Source organism: Rhinatrema bivittatum, unplaced genomic scaffold (genome assembly GCF_901001135.1).
Source record: "Rhinatrema bivittatum unplaced genomic scaffold, aRhiBiv1.1, whole genome shotgun sequence".
Lineage (NCBI taxonomy): Eukaryota > Metazoa > Chordata > Amphibia > Gymnophiona > Rhinatrematidae > Rhinatrema > Rhinatrema bivittatum.
The window spans coordinates 1-6250 of record NW_021820691.1 but is presented as its reverse complement, the minus strand read 5'-3'; positions in this window follow the sequence as shown (position 1 = coordinate 6250).

The window sequence follows — 6250 nt, the reverse complement described above, 5'->3', positions numbered from 1 at the left end:
TCACGCGCCCTCCTTCCTGCCGGGCCTTCCACTGCTGCCGCTGCTGCTGTCGCCTTCAGGAGTCCTCTCCCGGCACGTGAAGCAGGGCAGCACACGGCAGGCGGAGGGAGGAAGCTAAACCCTGTTATCTGCTGACTGTGTGGGGACTTCAAACCGGTAAGAGAGGCAGCACCGGAGGGGAAAGGGGTTTGAAAACCGGGTAAGAGAGGCAGCACCAGAGGGGAGGGGGGCTTGAAACCGGTAAGAGAAGCTCCAGGAGAGGGGGGGCTTGAAACCGGTAAGAGAGGCAGCACGAGAGGGGAGGGGGGGCTTGAAACCGGTAAGAGAGGCAGCACGAGAGGGGAGGGGGGGCTTGAAACCGGTAAGAGAGGCAGCACCGGAGGGGAAAGGGGTTGGAAACCGGTAAGAGAGGCAGCACGAGAGGAGAGGGGGGTTTGAAACCGGTAAGAGAGGCAGCACGAGAGGGGAGGGGGGCTTGAAACCGGAAGCAGCACGAGACAGGGCAGCATGGAGGAAGGAAGCATGAGAGGTGCATCTCTGGATGTCACAGAGTTAGACTCTGACCCAGCCTGCTGCTTACAACCTTCTGTGCTATCTGTTTAGGTGAAGGGGGGCACACGTCTATTACACAAGCACCGTGCAGGAGGTGGTGGGGAGCACATGGCTGTAGCGCCCCCTCGGGTATTTTCTGCAGCCAGGGGCGAGGGGCTGCACCCATGGGTACGAGTGACAGTGTGGGGGGTGCAGGTTACGTTAGCACCTCTGGGATAATTAATCCAAATGCCCCGATCCTGTCTTCTATGGGTCCCAGGGTTTCCCACCCCACCCCTGGGAACAGTGCATGCACCAAAAACTCTACCGCACTACTGTAAACATTCAATTCTTTTAGTATTAACAGGTCAGGAGAAGGATACAGAATAATAAAGCAAAAGAAAAAAAATCATCATTAATAACATGAAACCATAAGCATAACAGTCACAGAATGGCCAAATATTTTCCCTAAATTACGCAACCCTACCCGTTATCCAGGGCAATGAGCAACTTGCATTATGAGGAGCAGTCTGTTTGATTTTCCTGCTGAGAGTACCCTCTGGAAAAAGTTGTGTTTACCCCAAGCTTTAAGGGTAAATGTCCTCCCAGTGCCCCAAAAGTGCTCTACTGTTCCTCTCCGTAGTCCCCAGTGCCGGGAGCGTTAGACACCCAGGGGAAAAAATAAAAGAAAACCTCCCAGGAATGTGGGCAGGAGGCAGAAGTAAGAAAAGTGGTTGTGAAATCCTAATCAATGAAGGCTGCATTAGCTGAAAAGTAGGGGCAACCTCTGGGGAAGCTCCAGCCTATAGAGGCTGCAAACAGGGGGAAAGATGCAGGGTCCTCTCTCCACTCGGGAGGTAGCGAACAGCAGGGGGTTTGTCTGGCAGCTCAGCCATGCAGCAGTCTGGGACCCAGACAGCAGGACTCGCTGCACCGCTGCTGAGCAAATTTTAGGAGGACGTAGCTGAAGCAGGTCCTGCAGGAGGGGGGAGGTAGATTCTCCGTCTCCTGGTAGCCATGGTGGAAGGGAAAGGCGGGGATCCCAGCGCCCCCCCCCAGCACGGCTCTCTCCTCTCCCTCCTGCAGCCTGCATTCCCCCTCTGTTGGTAGTACAGCCCCCTCCCCACCCTGGGCTCAGGCTGGGAACTGAACTTCCTGTGCTCCTGTAATAATCCCACAGCAGCTGCTTTCTGCAAGAGCACAAGTCTCACGCTGGAGTTAAAACTGAAACAGGTTTCCTAGGACATCTCTCTGCTCCCAACAGGGGAAAAACCCAACAGTGCCCCCTGGCTGCAAATCTGGAATACGGTTGTCACCAGTCCAGTTATTTTTTTAATTTTTCTGTCCCTGGGTTACACCCTACATCCCTGCACCAGGTAAGTTCAGGAGGGCAGGGACACCAGTCAGGCAGTCCTGCTACATCTCTTTATTCCACACACGTAGTTATTCCACAGTTTATTACACAGACACGCGTCTCTATTCCACAGTTTATTACACAGACACGCGTCTTTATTCCACAAGCAGTTTATTACTAAGTTCTTTTTACTCAACGCACAATAAAGCTCTGGAATTTGTTGCCAGAGGATGTGGTTAGTGCAGTTAGTGTAGCAGTTTTTGAAAAAGGATTGGATAAGTTCTTGGAGGAGAAGTCCATTACCTGCTATTAAGGTCACTTAGAGAATAGCCACTGCCATTAGCAATGGTTACATGGAAGAGACTTAGTTTTTGGGTACTTGCCAGGTTCTTGTGGTCTGGATTGGCCACTGTTGGAAACAGGATGCTGGGCTTGATGGACCCTTGGTCTGACCCAGCATGGTAAAAAAAAAAGTCTTTATTGCACAAGCACCCTGCAGGTGGCTAGCTGAAGGGGAGCACATGTCTTCAATACACAGGAAAATTGGTTCCTACCTGCTAACTTTCCTTCCTGTAGTACCACAGATCAATCCAGACAGTGAGTTATTCCAGGGAGGCATAACCCACTGTCCGGACTGATCCAGGTACCTACAGGGAACAGGAGAGCTTAAAGGAAGCAAGAGACTGAATTGGTGCCCATCACCGTGAGCTTAGGGTCTCCCAGTGGTTTATTCTGTTTTGGGACCCTTACTTTTCAATATATTTATAAATGATCTAGAAAGAAATACGAGTGAGAATCAAATTTGCAGATACAAAATTATTCAGAGTAGTTAAATCACAAGCAGACTGATACATTACAGGAGGACCTTGTGAGACTGGAAGATTGGGCATCCAAATGGCAGATGAAATTTAATGTGGATAAGTGCAAGGTGATGCATGTAGGGAAAAATAACCCTTGCTGTAGTTACACGATGTTGGGTTCCATATTAGGAGCTACAACCCAAGAAAGAGATCTAGGTGTCATAGTGGATAATACTTTAAAATCGTAGGCGCGAGCACTGAGGGACACGCTCACACCAGATATATTACAGATGTGTCTTTCAGAGAATTTGAGAGAGAGAATACAAAACGTGACAAAACTACATCTTTCAGCCTGAAAGCAGGAGCCTGCGTCTCCATTAGAGTTTGTGTCTATGGCTGGAGCCCGTCACAGATAAACTTTGCTGACTGGGAAAATGTTGTGCGGCTATCAGAGGGGGGGAGGTAAGAGTGAGTGTGTGACCCTGTCAAAGACAGGGTAAACCCTGCCTGCCTGCAGCCCCCAGCCTCCACCTCACAGCCTCCAGCCGTCCCGTGCAAGCTGAAGTCTTCACACAGCTACTCGTCCCCATCTTCCAGAACATAACAGACTCTTAGGCCCTCTGCACGTGCAACTTCCCACTCCTTGATTAGTGACTGCTTTGTACTTACACATTTTTTGTTTGAGTGGCGAGCGGGGCTGCCTCACTTTGGTTCTCAAGAGCCACAAATGGTCCTAGTTTTTAGGAAAAGCCACAATGAGTACGCACGAGAGATTCGCAGGCAAAAAATCTCCTACATATTTATGTGGATATCCCTGAAAACCCAAACATCTTTGTGGCTGCTGAGGTCCAGAGTTGGGCCCCCCCCATGGGCTACAGATTCTCTGGGGCCAGTTGATTAAGCTGCATTCAGCAGGGCACAGTTTAACCCACAACTTTGTACACATTTTTTTGCAGCAGAGAGAAAATGTGCACCTAAAACTGCGTCCTGCTTAGTGCCCCTAGCATGGAAATCGCCTGCGAACCAGGGCATTACCTTTTACCTTCCCCTGCAAAGGGATGCGCTGGCTTAACTGCCATGCCTTAAATTTCCTAAGTGTTAAGCCCTGATCAGAGCTGCAGTAAAATTAGCTCATTCCACCTCCAATAGGAGTTACATTTCCAATCTGGCAAATTATAATTTTGAAATCTCGTGGAATGCGCCATAAGCAATGTTTTTCTGCTGCCCTGACCTCTCCCCAGTGATTTGGCAAGCTGCTGGTGCTGTCCCTGTTCTTCTTGGATTATGCCCCATGTGCTCTCTTCCCCCCATGTTTACTGCATCAGGAATTACATTTTTTTTTACTGCAAGCAGTAAGATTAATGCAGGGCTTACTACACTGACCCTTGTTTGCTGCGGCAGCTGCTAGTGTCACCAGCATTCAGTGCCCAGGCTGAAGGATCAATGCATTAATGAGAATAAGTGATTGGGCTCCTTCTCACTGACCTCAGACCATGCATTTCACTGATGCACGGAGCAGCACAGGCTGGGGGGGAGCCCGAGCCCTGACATTCCCCTTCATCTTTCTACTAGAACAAGATAACATCCAAGGTGCACACATCATGCGTGTACACACGCCCCCCTCTAGCCCAGCACAGTACACGCTACAAACCCAGACTCTGCCCTAGGGCAGCACAATGCAAGCTGCACACACACAGGTAATGCAAACTTCTCTCCACACAGCAGCTTTGCTCTGTGCTGACCATAAGTGAGGCGAGGGAAGTGAGGCAGCGCTCACACTCAATCTGTACTGTACACTGCTGGTTTTATAAACTGTGTGCGAGAGGGAGACCTGGTGACCACACTGCAGTGAGCTCCTGTCACACTGTACCCAGATATTATTCACCAGGGGAGGAGGGGATACAGTCTATACCTATCATAAAGCAGGCAGAACGGACAGAGAGGGTCCCTCTCCCTAGTGGGGAATGGAGGAGAAGGCAGCAGTAATAACCTGAGATTAGGAGGGCTCAGAGCCCAGGTGCCTGGTGGGTTAGGATAGGCACAGGCAGGCCCTGGTCTCAGCCTCAGCCTCTCATAACACAGGGAGTCAGGACATGCGCTCGCTCATCCCCCCCCCCCCAATAAATCAGGACAATTTTATTTTGGTATAAAAGAGACCACAGTTTATTGAACATAACCCGAGCCCCCAACAATACAACATGGAAACCTTAACGATATCAAACCTGCCCACCCCTCCCCCTCAAACCCCAGAGTTAAAGCATTAACCCCCCCCCCCCCCCCCCCCATCTCACTACCAAGGGCAAACCTGGCCTCAAGCTGTAGCCCCTCAGCTCCCTGGCCATCTGGTGTAGCAGCCCCTCCCGACATGAGCTGCCCCCCCCATTGGGCTCAGGTTTCCACCCTTAACCTCCCCTCAGTACATTCTCCATCCCTTCCTGCCAATCATTCAGCAAACCCAACCCAATGTCTGATCAATGGATCCCATTCCCCTCTGAACAAACCCCTCCTCTCCACCCCAAGCCCAACCGGGATGCACCCAAAACCCCCCCTGCCCCTATCACCCATTTCCCAATTTGCTTATTCACTCGGGAACGCCCAACTTCCATAAAACCCTCAGCCTTGCACCAAAGTCGCACAATTATGTCCGAGCAGCCTAATGTGATTCTCAGCCAACGCATGAATATTTAAGACAAATCCTTCTTGACGCAGGTCACCCACTCCCTGCAAGACTTCCCCCCATAGGTGAATCACCAGAATATCTGCTACCCCCTCCCCACCCCCAAGAACAGTAACAGCTCCTCCTCTACCCTTCCTCCTTTGCTGAACCAGGACCACATTCACATTATTTTTTTATTTGGTGTGTTTTTAAACACCGAAGTCTGGTGCAAGCCTTCACTCCGGGTTACAAATGCAACTTCTTACAACGCACGTTATAACAAACTTTAACATCACTACTCACGGTAACAGGGTAAATATTTCCTTTTACTGATGGTGGGATGGTCCTATTTAACTTTACTACCTGGTAAGGTAAGTATTGGTTACTGTTTGACAATGGTAAATATGCATTTGTCTGAATTGTTTGGTGCATAGGTTTATCGTCTTGACCTGTAGGGTTGGTGAGGACGTTGTTAACCGATGCCTTCGTTGTAGGTTGGTGAAATAGCCAGGTTTTAAGTTGTTTTTTGAATAAGTTGGTGTCATCTTGAAGCATTAGGTTTTCAGGTACCGAGCTCCATAGGCGAGGTCCGGCTACTGAAGCTGCTCCCTCTCTGATTGTGAGGCTCGTAGTCGTTACTGATGGGAGGGCGAGCAGAGCTCTAGTCGTTGATCTGGTGTTGTGGGATATGGTTTTGGAATATCGTATTTAAACATTCCAGCTCTCCAGGTCGAGGTGCGCGACGTACGGCCGTCTCAGTGCCCAATGAACGAAAGAACAGCCCAGAGTTCAGATGCAGCCTCGCCTCCTAGGCCACCCTTAAGAGCTCTGCAATAGAAGAAAACACCAATCAATAACCCTTCACCCCAGCGTTTCCCTCGTGCCCTTTAGATTGTTGCAGGCTGTTGC